Source organism: Bos grunniens, chromosome 6 (genome assembly GCF_055505025.1).
Source record: "Bos grunniens cultivar Pamir isolate PY7600 chromosome 6, Bosgru_T2T1.0, whole genome shotgun sequence".
Taxonomy (NCBI): domain Eukaryota; kingdom Metazoa; phylum Chordata; class Mammalia; order Artiodactyla; family Bovidae; genus Bos; species Bos grunniens.
In genome coordinates this window covers 98,382,308-98,396,325 of record NC_141170.1, presented here as the reverse complement: position 1 = coordinate 98,396,325, position 14,018 = coordinate 98,382,308, and the positions used below count along the sequence as shown (strand labels likewise).

General features: G+C 39.2%; 1 long non-coding RNA gene across 2 annotated transcripts; it reads left to right on the top strand.

Moving 5' to 3' along the window:
* Window positions 1–351: 351 nt before the first annotated feature.
* On the top strand, window positions 352–6,102 carry LOC147371070 (uncharacterized). 2 transcript variants are annotated; one of them, XR_015165782.1, is made up of 3 exons: window positions 365–4,376; window positions 4,742–5,059; window positions 5,948–6,102. It is a non-coding gene; the product is annotated as an uncharacterized LOC147371070 (long non-coding RNA). The 2 variants fall into 2 exon arrangements; XR_015165781.1 differs by having other exon boundaries at window positions 352–4,376; window positions 4,742–6,102.
* Window positions 6,103–14,018: the final 7,916 nt, after the last annotated feature.

Sequence of the window (14,018 nt, the reverse complement as noted above, 5' to 3'; positions counted from 1 at the left end):
CATGATCTGAGCCACAGTCAGCTCCTGGTCTTGTTTTTGTTGACTGTATAGAGCTTCTCCATCTTTGGCTGCAAAGGATATAATCAATCTGATTTCGGTATTGACTATCTGGTGATGTCCCTGTGTAGAGTCTTCTCTTGTGTTGTTGGAAGAGGGTGTTTGCTATGACCAGTGCATTTTCTTGGCAAAACTCTATTAGTTTTTGCCCTGCTTCATTCCGTATTCCAAGGCCAAATTTGCCTGTTACTCCAGGTGTTTCTTGACTTCCTACTTTTGCATTCCAGTCCCCTATAACGAAAAGGACATCTTTTTTGGGTGTTAGTTCTAAAAGGTCTTGTAGGTCTTCATAGAACCATTCAACTTCAGCTTCTTCAGTGTTACTGGTTGGGGCATAGACTTGGATTACTGTGATACTGAATGGTTTACCTTGGAAACGAACAGAGATCATTCTGTCGTTTTTGAGATTGCAGCCAAGTACTTCATTTCAGACTCTTTTGTTGACCATGATGGCTACTCCATTTCTTCTGAGGGATTCCTGCCTGCAGTAGTAGATATAATGGTCATCTGAGTTAAATTCATCCATTCCCATCCATTTTAGTTCGCTGATTCCTAGAATGGCGACATTCACTCTTGCCATCTCTTGTTTGACCACTTCCAATTTGCCTTGATTCATGGACCTGACATTCCAGGTTCCTATGCAATATTGCTCTTTACAGCATCGGACCTTGCTTCTATCACCAGTCACATCCACAGCTGGGTATTCTTTTTGCTTTGGCTCCATCCCTTCATTGTTTCTGGAGTTATTTCTCCACTGATCTCCAGCAGCATATTGGGCACCTACCGACCTGGGGCGTTCCTCTTTCAGTATTGTATCATTTTGCCTTTTCATACTGTTCATGGGGTTCTCAAGGCAAGAATACTGAAGTGGTTTGCCATTCCCTTCTCCAGTGGACCACATTCTGTTAGCTCTCTCCACCATGACCCGCCCGTCTTGGGTTGTCCCACGGGCATGGCTTATTTTCATTGAGTTAGACAAGGCTGTGGTCCTAGTGTGATTAGATTGACTAGTTTTCTGTGAGTATGGTTTCAGTGTGTCTGCCCTCTGATGCCCTTTTGCAATGCCTACCATCTTACTTGGGTTTCTCTTACCTTGGACGTGGGGTATCTCTTCAAGGCTGCTCCAGCAAAGCGGAGCCATTGCTCCTTACCTTGATTGAGGGGTATCTCCTCACCGCCGCCCTTCCTGACCTTCAACAAAGACCTAAAGATATTATGTATACTCCTTGAGGAGGAACCAGGACCCTACCCCAAGGCGACATTATTGTTTCCTTGATTACTCCTCTCTTGTTTCTGCATTCCCTCCCTTCTGCGATTAGTAACAGTTTGAAGATTGGGAAAGGAGTACATCAAGGCTGTATATTGTCACCCTGCTTATTTAACTTCTATGCAGAATACATCATGAGAAATGCTGGGCTGGAAGAAGCACAAGCTGGAATTTGCTGGGAGAAATATCAGTAACCTAACATATGCAGATGACACCACCCTTATGGCAGAAAGCAAAGAGGAATTAAAGAGCCTCTTGATAATGTTGAAAGAGGAGAGTGAAAAAGTTGGTTTAAAGGTCAACATTAAGAAAACAAAGATCATGGCATCTGACCCTATTACCTCATGGCAAATAGAAGGGGAAACAATGGAAACAGTGAAAGACTTTATTGTTTTGGGCTCCAAAATCACTGTGGATGGTGACTGCGGCCATGAAATTAAAAGACGTTTGCTCCTTGGAAGAAAAGCTATGACAAACCTAGACAGTATGTTAAAAAGCAGAGACATTACTTTGCTGGCAAAGGTCCATATATGCAAAGCTGTGGTTTTTCCAGTAGTCATGTATGGATTTGAGAGTCAGACCATAAAGAAGGCTGAGTGCTGAAAAATTGATGTTTTCAAACTGTGGTGTTGGAGAAGATTCTTGAGCATCCCTTTGACTGCAAGATCAAACCAATCAATCCTGAAGGAAATCAATCCTAAATATTCATTGGAATGACTGATGCTGAAGCTAATGCTGGGAAAGATTGAAGGCAGGAGGAGAAGGGGATAGAGGATGAGATAGTTGGATGGCATCACTGACTCAATGGACATGAGTTTGAGCAAACTCCAGGAGATGAAGGACAGGGAAGCCTGGTGTGCTGCAGTCCATGGGGTCACAAAGAGTCAGACATGACTGAGTGACTGAACAACAACAACAGTTTGAACTTGCCCTTTGGAATTCAGGGAAAGTCAAGGAGGCTGAATGAACTCTATTGCCTACAAATAAGAAAGAGGGATATGAAAAAGACTTTTCCCTGGGAAGGCTGCACAGAGTCCTGCTCCATTTCAGCTTCTTGAAGGATATTGAACCAAAAGACACAACCAAGCCAAAGATCAGGAGAAGGAAGGATTTATTACTTGCAGCCAGACTCCTCAAACTGGCACATGAGTAAAAAAGGCAGGGCACAACCGTTGAAAGAATGACATAGTCCGAGGACTACGAACACTACAAAAACTGATTTGAACCAAATGGATTCAAAACGGTCGACAGAGTCAACAACTTCCATTAGGCCTTAAGCCTCAGTATATGCTCTATATAACACATCAACAAGCTAAATGACACTCCCACAAGGCCAGGATAGTTCTAAGAATGAGCATCAAAGACCAAAAAAGTAGGTGGGGCCCAATTCCTGGAAATCTCTGCCCCTTTCCCCAAATAGCTTGAATAATCCTCCCACTCATTTGCCTGTGAAATTACCAAGCCCATAAAAACTAACCATGCCATATTTTGAGGCCACCTTGCCTTTTGAGATGGCCTACATTCTGTCTGTGGAGTGCGGTTCACTCTAAAATCTGTCACTGAGCTTCATTAAGTCCTGAAACTAGGTGTGTGATTTTAGTTAAAAGTTTGTGGATTTTGGCTGGGTTTGAGTCCGGGCCGTGTGGATTCAAGTCCCAGTCAGAGTTACAAGGTTTCAGAACAGCAAAATTGGGGAAGTTTTAAGCTAAGAGTACATGTCAATTCATGCAGAGAATAGAGTTCAGCATAGAATTGGGACAGAGATTGACAGAGCCCAAGCTTTAGTTAATTGAAGTCATGAGGGTCAGAAAAGGTCAACATCATCACTCCTTAGATTCCAATTGATCTGGTAGTGGAGCACCAGAGTAGGGGATTTAAATTCTGCAAAACAGCTCAAGACAGTGCTTTAGGCTTGTCTTTACCACCGAAATAGAGCTGGGATTCTTTACAACTGGTTTGTCATCTTTGTTATTGTTACTTTTCTTGCCTGCTAAGTTTGTCCTTCTGTTCTCTTAAGATCAGTGTTACTGAGGCCTGTCCAAGGGCAAGCATTGTGGGAAGGTTTAGATTAAAAAAAAAAAAAAAAAAAAGAGTGGCTTCGACCAAAATGGCCTCTCTTCTGTCAAGAAAACCATTCCTGGTTCTCGTTTACCAGGAATCCCCTACCTTATCTGCTTACACTGCTTTAGCTGAGAAACGAAACACAACAATTGGTTATCTATCTGTAGTATCTTGGGGCTCAGAGTGTGGGTCTACTGAGACTGGAGATTTGAGGATGTGTTTTTAAAAAAAAAATCAGTAAAGTACTGGTTCCTTCTTGTGAGGTTTAGTGAGGTCCTTTAAGAAAGGGGCAAGCTGCAGTTAACATCGGTTTGTCTGAAAGCAGTGAAAACACTAACAGCAGCCCCTAACCCTTATCCTGAAATCCCAACCAACCAGGAGTCAGAAACTTTATAACTGGAGTTTGGAAAGTAAAGTCCTCTGTTTCAGTCTAAATTTAATGCTGGCAAAAGTGGGGAGGGTAGAATGAAATTAGAAGATAAGACTGAAAACAGGAGCTGCACCCACATCTGTTGACAAGAGCACCAAGGTTAATTATTAGAAGACAGAAACTATCCCTTTAGGATCTGGAGTCAAGGATTGGCCTGAAGTACCAACACTGGCTTTTGTTGCTAACTCCCTGAATTTATAGGAAACATGGTTGAGTTTACTAAACTCAACATTTGGTTGAGTTTACTAAACTTTTAAGGAACTTGGGTTTCCAGAGAAACTGCAACACCCATAAACTCAAGGCTGTGATTGCTCAACTCCCAAGGCAGTACTCAGCCAGGATCCTAAACCCACACTAACAGAAACAGCACCAGGAGAAGGCTATGAAGCTCAGGAAGTAAACACTCCCCAGTGCCTTTCTCAGCGATGGCCATAGAGGACAGAGGACTAGCAAAATCCTCTTAGAAGACAGATCCCGGAGTAGACAAAAGAGGTTCTCAAGAAATTCACTCTAAAGCCAGAACAAGAGATCCGTCTACTCCTGTCCTGCAAATAGTATATTGTAAGCCACTCTTCCTCCCATTTCCTCTTTTTCAAGTAGAAATTCTTATGGTAGCTATTTTGTTTCCTCCTCACAAATATATGTTTGTTGGAGATGATTAAATATCATTGTGCAATAAGTTTCTGAGCCAGGAGAAATGTACATTAGTAAGAGTCTAGACTCAGCCTAGGAGCAGTAACTGGGTAACAAGTGCCTGGTGCTGATAACATATGTTTTTGATTCCACATGATATTATTGCTTAATGTAAGCTTGGGGAATTTTTGAATTTTTAGGTATAAGAAAAAGATGTGTGGATGGTGTGCAGCTAGGAGATGAACTATAATAAATGTCTGTGTTTTGACCTGTCTGGAATCCATTTCTTCTAGGTCTGCTCCCTGATTTTCCCAAAGGAACGACTCTTAACTTCCTTTACATGTGAATAGGTGAATCTGATTTCACTTTGAACTGCAGACATAGCCAATCAAAACATTGTAAACCTCTGGCTTCAGTGATCGATTCTGGACATCTGAACCATATGTTGATATCTAGGCCAGTGTTCTTGCCTGGAGAATCCCATGGACGGAGAAGCCTGGTAGGCTGCAGTCCATGGGGTCGCACAGAGTTGGACACGACTGAAGCGACTTGGCAGCAGCAGCAGCAGCAGGCCAGTTAAATCAAAAGAAACAGAACAGTTCTGGAGCTGGGTAGGAGTCAATTTCTTTCTGTTGGGATTGTTGTGAATGTAGAATATAAGCCTGGGGTTTCGAGCACCTATCATAAATGATGAACCTACCTGACAATAAAACTAACATAGACAAATGAGAGCATTTGACTCACTTGAGTCACTTCCATCTAGCTGAACCTAAAAATAATCTACCCTTGAATTTTTTTCATAATGTGAGTCAATCCCCTGCCTCCACTTCCCACTTTCTTGGGGGATAATCTAGATTATCTAGATTATGTTGGGTTTATTTTCTTTCCAACTGAAAGACTCTTTAACCCAAGTGCAACTGGAAGTCATGAACTGGATTTAATCAGAGATGTGATCATGTTTGGGCTTCCCAGGCAGCACAGGTGGTAAATAACTCGACTGCAATGCAGAAGACAAGAGACACAGGTTCCATCCTTGGGAAGATGCCTTGGGGAAGGGAATGGCTACCCACTCCAGTATTCTTGCCTGGAGATTCCCATGGACAGAAGAGCCTGGCCGGCTTCAGTCCCTGGGGTTACAAAAGAGTCGGACACAACTCAGGGACTAAACAACAACAACAGAAGTGAAGTATATGACTTGTGAGAAGTGTTAGTTGCTCAGTCATGTCCAACTTTTGCAACCCCGTGGACTGTAGCCTGCCAGGCTCCTTTGTCCATGGGAGTTCCCAAGCAAGAATACTGGAGTGAGTAACCATTCCCTTCTCCAGGGGATCTTCTCCTGACCCAGGGATCAAACCTGCGTCTCCTGCATTGCAAACAGTTTCTTTACCATCTGAGTCACCAGGGAAGCCATACAACTTGTAGACCTCATTTTATTGCTCTCCACTTCATCTCCTTTCCCTACTGTGGACCGATGGCTGAATTGTGGACATGATGATAAGAGCCAGTGTTGACCATGAGCCATGAAGATGAGGCCAACACTCTAGAGGAGGCAGAACAGCAAGGCAGAAGTAACCTGGATCCCTAAGTGACCACCTGGATTGGAGCCACCCACCTACCTGGGACAACCCATGAGAAATAAACTGTTTTATGTAAAGCATGGTATTTTGGTGGCTCTTTAATACATCAGTTTAGTGTGTGCATCCATCAGATAGAATGGATTATTATTTCCAAATAATGTGTATGTGTATGTAGCAGATTAGGTGACCAAAAGCTAAACAAAAATCTAACTTTTTCTTTATTCTCAGGATATAGAGGGAATGCCAATGTTTGCCAAACTTTAGAATACATAAAAATTTCCTGGGGAGCTTGTTTAGAAAGGTGATTTTGGATTCTATTCCCAGAGATTTTCATTTACTGGTGCTGGAGTATGGTCCAGGAGTCTGCATTTTTAAAAAGCATCCCAGATAACTCCGATATAAGTGGTCTGAGAAACTTTATTTGTAGAAGATCTGTCAACACTGTGCATGAAAGATTATGAGTGCTTTATGAAAAGTAGGAATACGTAACAGAATAAGGGTATTTCTAAATTCATAATTTTGAGAGCACAGAAATTTGATTTGATTAATCATTTTACAAATAGTGATATTATAGACTTATTCTTTTAAAATTAGTTTGAATTTAATTATATCTAAGATATAGATATAACTTGAAACATTTAATTCTGTATAGTCTAAAAATGGACTTGATAGGGGGAAGAAACAGGGTGTTTGGCATGGACGTGGTAAGCAACAAGGACCTACCTTATGGCCCATGGAACTCTGCTCACTGTTATGTGGCAGCCTGGATGGGAGGGGAGTTTAGAGGAGAATGGATACATGTATATGTATGGCTGAGTCCCTTAGACACTCACCTGCAACAACATTGTTAATTGGCTACACCCCAATACAAAATAAAAAATTTTTTTAAAAATAAAAATGGGCTTGAGATATGTTAAAATTATAAATAATGATTCAATTATAGGAAGTGATTTAGAATCGGAAATGTATATCAGAAAGATACAAGAGACAGACTTTTCACTGCAATATTTAGTTCTGCATGGAAGAAACGGAAGTGCTAGACTTTAAGTTAAATCTAAACTTAAGGATAGAATGATAAGCTTCGTGTTCGATTCTTAAGTGTTTTTGTAACTTTCTGAAGCAACTAGAGGTAAGAAAATAGGTGAGAAAAATGAAAGAAAATACTAAATTAGGTCCCTCATACTTCTAATCCTCAAGTCTAAATAAAAGTTAAAGAAAAAAAAATCCATCTAATTATACCTTGGTGGAAAACAAGAGCCAAATTGGGAGGAAAAAAAAGCCCCCAGACTCTACATTGATAAATTCTTTCCTTCATTTTTGTTGAATTCTATATCTGTCACCTCTAACATATTTATTGTGAAGAAAAGAGGGCCTGCTTTTAAGCTGGGGACTTATTCTACTTCCTCAGCATGCAAGAAAAGTTCAAAAAGAGGAAAATTATGACCAAGTGCAAAATTTCCTTCAAGGCAACTATGTTTATTTCATGGTGGGAAGCAAGCCACACAAGGAGGCCTGAGTTGCAGGAAAGAAGCACATTTCTCTCCCAGCCAAGTGGCTTTAAATGCTTCTTATAGAAGGAGGAAACAAGTTGGACTTCACATCTATGCAACTTGGACATAAAGAGGTGAAACTTCTCACACATTACTTTTTTCAATAGGTTTTCCGAATGATTAAGTAGTTTGCCTTTAACGAACATTTTAATATGCACCCATTAAGTGTTCTCATTCCAGAGGAAAGAAATTGCTTGACACTCTGAGTTATATACCCTTCTCCCCAAGAGACTGAAAAATTACTTTGTATAGGACTTCACTGGTGGTTCAGTGGCTGAGAATCTGCCTGCCAACGCAGGGCACATGGGTTCGATCCCTGGTCCAGGAAGATTCCACGTGCCCCAGGAAGATGCCACGTGCCATGGAGCAATTAAGCCCATGAGCTGCAACTGCTGAGCCCATGTGCTCTGGAGCCCGTGCTCTGCAACAAGAAAACTCACAGCCGTGAGAAGCTGCCCACCGCAAATAGAGAGCGGCCCCCACTTGCTGCAACGAGAGAAAGTGTGTGTGCAGCAACGAAGACCCAGGACAGCTAAAAATGAAACTAACTAAATAAAATTATGGCCAAAAATGAAACTAACTAAATAAATAAAATTACAAAATAATTTCTTTGATTTCTAGAACCTGAAGTCTTATCTGGGTATAAGTATACATTTAAAACATAACTAACAATTAATATCAAATGTCTTGACAACCTGTTGTGTATCTGAATTTGGACAAAATACTATTATCTACTTTCAGTTTCAGACTAAAAATTGTAAGTTAGATATTTACACAGAGATACTCAGGGTGTGAAACATAATGAGGAATAAATATGTAACATAATGATAGTAACATGTTCCTTATTGAAAAGTTTTAGGAAAGACAATTTTGAGAAAAGTGAGTCAGCTTTTTAAAATGCCTTTTTGTATTAATTTAAATTCTATTGATATATTTTAAAAGATGTTAACAGTAAGAAGCATTTTCCTCCATGTAATGTTACTACCACATTACCACCTTCTAATAGGGTAATCTCGTGATTCCTTATCATTGCAAAAGTTTAGAAAGTTCTGATGGTATAATGCCTGACTTGGGTTCCCATTCTCATTTTTCAGTGTCAAGATACCAGCCTATACATACGTTTTGGTTTATACACAATGCCTCAGAGCCACAAGATTTCCTTCTTTATAGCAAGATTTCTTTCTTTTCCCTCTACATTTCTCAGCATATTTTACAGAGGAAGAGTGACCTAAAAATCTAGATCACTCACTTTTGTAGGTGAAATTTTGCTTAATGGATTGGCTAAGAGATATTTGCATTAATAAGTTGGAGAGTATTTAGGGTAATTCACTGGCCCCTTCCCAGAAAAAAATACTGAGACTCTTATTCAACAACTTAACCTACTAATATTCTAAACTAATGTTTTCTTTTGAACAGAAGCAGAGGATGGTAAGCATGAAGCTTAATTTAGTGTTTGACAGAGTTTGTTATTCAAAACCAAGCTTCTGTGGCCAATTCTAAGTGATCGAGGTTTGGGGTAAACCCTCTTGTGGTTTTACAAGTTATTGTCCTTAAAATCTGAGTTTCTTCAGATGAATCCACATATGCATCAGTGAAGCCCACAGTTTAAGAGTAATCTCCTCACTCCCCATTCTATTTTAACCAATATTTAAGAGTAGATTTAGCCACAAGAAAATTGGCTGCACCCATAATGTTATGGTGTTAGGGACATCTGCCAACTATTTCAAAACATGGAGGGCATTGGCTGGCATCAGTGAAACAAGTGGAGTTTAGCTTTGAAAACTGATTTTGTAAGTACTTCTCTTTCTAGTATGCCTGCTGGAATCTCATTCAAATATATTTTGCAACAATGTTGTTACTACCTCATTGATCTCTGGAAAAAAGCACTTTACTTTGTAAAGGAGAAAATATTCTCATCCCATTAGGTTGTCAATTTATGAACCCCAAGTACTTTTCATTTCAGCATAGATTTTTTTCCATTTTCCCATTTGTCCCACAAACAATGTCTTTGGCCAAGAAAAGCATCTACAAAAATAAATATTTTATGTCTGGATTTCACTAGAGAATAACATATAACTGAATTTCCTGTGTTTCAAAAATATTTGAAATTATGGCCATGGTTTGAGATAAAGGAGACATGCATTTCCATAGGTCCAAAAGTGTCTAGAAAATGTTCTCAAATAGCTTACATGAGAGATCACAGTACTCAATTGAATAGACTTCTTTTATCCATAAAGGGGCACAGAGTGAGTTTTCTTATTAGCAGGTGCCAAAGATTTTTTCCTACAATCTATGTATTATTTACCAGTTAGAAAGATTATTTATATATAATTTCCTTCTTGGAACTGATAACAATCCTTAACAAAATAAATCTTAGAAATCAATAATAAAGCTAACCAAATCAATATCTGTGTTACATAAATGGATTTTTTTCCTCACATTTTTTTTTGAAAGAGGATATTTTAATCCATAAAATCTAAGATTTGTAGGACTTCCAAAAGTTTTATTCTTGCTAGAATACTGTGTTTAGAAGTCCTGGAACACAGGAAAATACTGACATTTAAAGTTTCAAGATTGTTTCAACCTTTAAAAATCCAGAAACTTTTCCATGTGCCAATTTTTTATTGAGCAATAGGTATTGAATACAGAAGGTATACTCTATTAGGCACCTTTATAATTACATTAAGCAAATTTTAGTTTATCAAATTCCAGTGAATTCTACTTATTAGTGAACTTTTTAGGTATACCACCCTATCATTTGACAGGTTCATACTTAGAACTGACCATCCCTAATACTTTCAGGGACATAACCCTTAAACCTTTTAGAAAAATGCCAATAAAAGAGATGAGTTAGAAAGGGTCCCAGCTGGAAATGGAAGGCATACTCAAACAAGGATTTCTAAAAAGGGTTTAATAGAGACTGCAGATGTTTGGAGAAGGTTTATGCAAAATACAAAGGAGAGCACCGCTCGCACCCCTAAGCTTGCAGGGGCAAGTTGAAGAAGTGGTTACCAGAACCCAGAAGCGAACAATGTGTAGACGAGGCCACCCTGCGGGGAGCTATGAAGGACAAAGCCAGTCTGTGGCGATCCAACAGGGAAGGAACATCCCCAAATCACTCTTTCCCTGTCTGTGACTCATTGCCACGTTATCTACAGGCTAAACTGCACTGCTTGATATGGCAGCCCAGTCCCAGATGGCTACTGAGCACTTGAAACCAAAGTGTAAAACACATACCAAATTTTGAAAACATAGCATGAAAGAGAATTTAAAATATCACATTACTAATTTTACATTAATCAAAAATCAGATCAGATCAGTCGCTCAGTCGTGTCCGACTCTTTGTGACCCTATGAATCACAGCATGCCAGGCCTCCCTGTCCATCACCAACTCCCGGAGTTCACTCAGACTCACGTCCATCGAGTCAGTGATGCCATCCAGCCATCTCATCCTCTGTCATCCCCTTCTCCTCTGGCCCCCAATCCCTCCCAGCATCAGAGTCTTTTCCAATGAGTCAACTCTTCACATCAGGTGGATAAAGTACTGCAGTTTCAGCTTTAGTATCATTCCTTCCAAAGAAATTCCAGGGCTGGTCTCCTTCAGAATGGACTGGTTGGATCTCCTTGCAGTCCAAGGGACTCTCAAGAGTCTTCTCCAACACCACAGTTCAAAAGCATCAATTCTTCGGTGCTCAGCCTTCTTCACAGTCCAACTCTCACATCCATACGTGACCACAGGAAAAACCATAGCCTTGACTAGACGAAACTTTGTTGGCAAAGTAATGTCTCTGCTCTTGAATATGCTATCTAGGTTGGTCATAACTTTCCTTCCAAGGAGTAAGCGTCTTTTAATTTCATGGCTGCAGTCACCATCTGTAGTGATTTTGGAGCCCAGAAAAATAAAGTCTGACACTGTTTCCACTGTTTCCCCTAGGAAGGATAATATTTTAGACATCCCACTCCTGGGCATATGTCTGGAGAAAACCACAATTTGAAAAGATACATGTATCCCAATGTTCATTGCAGCACTATTTACAATAGCCAAGACAAGGAAGCAACTTAAATGCCATTAACAGAGGGATGAATAAAGAATATATATATACAATGGAATGTTGTATACAATATTCAGTGGAATATTATTCAGCCATTAACAAAATGAAATAATGCCATTTGCAGCAACATGGATTAACCTAGAAATTATCATACTAAGTGAAACAAGAAAGAAAAACAAATACCATACAATATCATTTATATGTGGAATCTGAAAAATGATACAAATCAACTTATTTGAAAAACAGAAATAGACTCATAGGCTTAGAAAACAAATTTATGGTTAACAAAGCAGAAATGTAGGGGGACGGATAAATTAGAAGGTTGGGATTAACATATACCTACTACTATATATACACAATAGTCCACAAGGACCTACTGTACTCTGTAATAACATATATAGGAAAAGGCCCTGAAAAAGAACAGGTGCCTGTGTATGTTTAACATACATGTTTACATCACTTTGCTGTATACCTGAAAATAACACAACATTGTAATTCAACCATACTCCAATATAAAGTATAACTTTTAAAAAATGCACACTTGGCCAAATTCTAGGATACATATTCTTTCCTCGTGTCCCACACTTTGTCTTGGAGATTTATCTTACAAATATACGAGTCTTGTGTTCTCATCTTAATGAGAACAAGCTTTATGTTTGAAGTCTGTTTTGTTGGGTTTGTTTTTACAGTTTTGAATGTAATGATATAGTACCGATTATGGTTTTATAAAGCAGATATAAACAAATATCATAGAGAAGTCTTTAGTTTCCTGATTGTATAGTCTTTGATTAAAATGAAGTTTAGTCCAATTAATACTGAAAAGATTATTTTTTAAAATCTTACATAAGCTTGAAGGAAAAATTAAGAATTTTTCTTGCAAGAAAAATGCATGCTTCATCTAGATTTTGAAATTCACTGATGTAAGAAAGTACTTTTTTTTTTTGTTTTTTTACTTTTGCCACTTGGGCAATTTTTGTCTTTCTTTTCTTCCCCCAGTGCGCTGGATCACCTGCATAGAATACTAACAGCTCAGATGTTTGAGATGATATACATTTCAAATTGGAGACACTGCAAAAAATTATAAAGGGAATGCCATTTTAAAAACTCTGAAAGCCTCCGGAAGCATACAGACCAAATTCTAGAAGTCAGTAAACATTATGTACATATGTCTATTGTGTAAATGCTGATTTTAAGTATTATTTAATAGCATTTACCAGAAAAGGATAGACAGTGAACAACCTCTTTAGGGTATTACACTTTCTATACTTCCCCAAACTTCTGTTCTCTTCCTCTTTTTCTAGGCTCCAACCTCTTGCTTATATTCCTCAAGTATCTTGTTCCATCTTCCTCTTCCTTTACTGTCACATAGACTTAGTCACCATATTATGCCTTCACATGACTTCTCAAGTGACCCCACATATCTAGAAAAATCCTATCTTTCATCAACACTCCACCTTTAAGCCAAAGGCCTGCTCTAGGCTGAACCAGAAAAAATTATCCTTCACTATCTCCTAGTCTTTAAGTCCTTGTTGATTTCTTTTTAGTACCTCTACCAACTGTTCACGGATATCAGGGCTTCTTTTCCTTTTCCAACATTAAAGTTCAGATTCAGCCAGATCATATTGGAAAACTCTCATACATTTATTGAAGTTTAAACAATGAGTAGTTTCTTGTGTGCAAGGAGTATCTGCATTTTAGCATGGGATAATTGGTTAATTCAGAGGGCTGAAGATTTAATCATAAAATATTCAGAACAATCCGATCAGGTGCCAGTCATGCCCAATACCCCCATGAACTGCTCTGCTGAGGAAAGGCTCTACATGCAAAGTCAGAACTAATTTGACCAGAGTAGGTACCTGTAAGACTGACTGGTTCAAAACATTCTGTCCAGTAAGGGTGAGATAATTCACTAAACCAATCATCCTATCTCCTTCAGAGTTTCCTATGAAGATTCCAGGAAAAAATTCCCAGGAAGGGTATACAAGAGCAGAATGGGCAGGCCAGTCAGACAGATTAAAATAGGAGAAGGAACTTCCTTGATGGTCCAGTGGCTAAGACTCCATGCTCCCAATGCAGGGGGCCCAGGCTCCATCCCTGGACAGGGAGCTAGATCCCATGTGCCAGCAACTAAAAAGATCCAGCATGCTGCAATTAAAGATCTTCATGCTGCATCGAAGACTGAATATCCCTTGAGCCACAACTAAGACCCAGAACAGCCAAATAAATAAATAAAAATGTTAAAAATATTAAAATAGGAGAAAACCGATAAAGTAATAAAAGAGAAAATAATTGGTCCCCAAGTGTTTTGGCTAGCTCCTGCTGTGTAACAAATTACTCCCATACTCAGTGCTATCAACAAGAGTTTTGCTTGCTCGTGATTGGGTCAGGAAT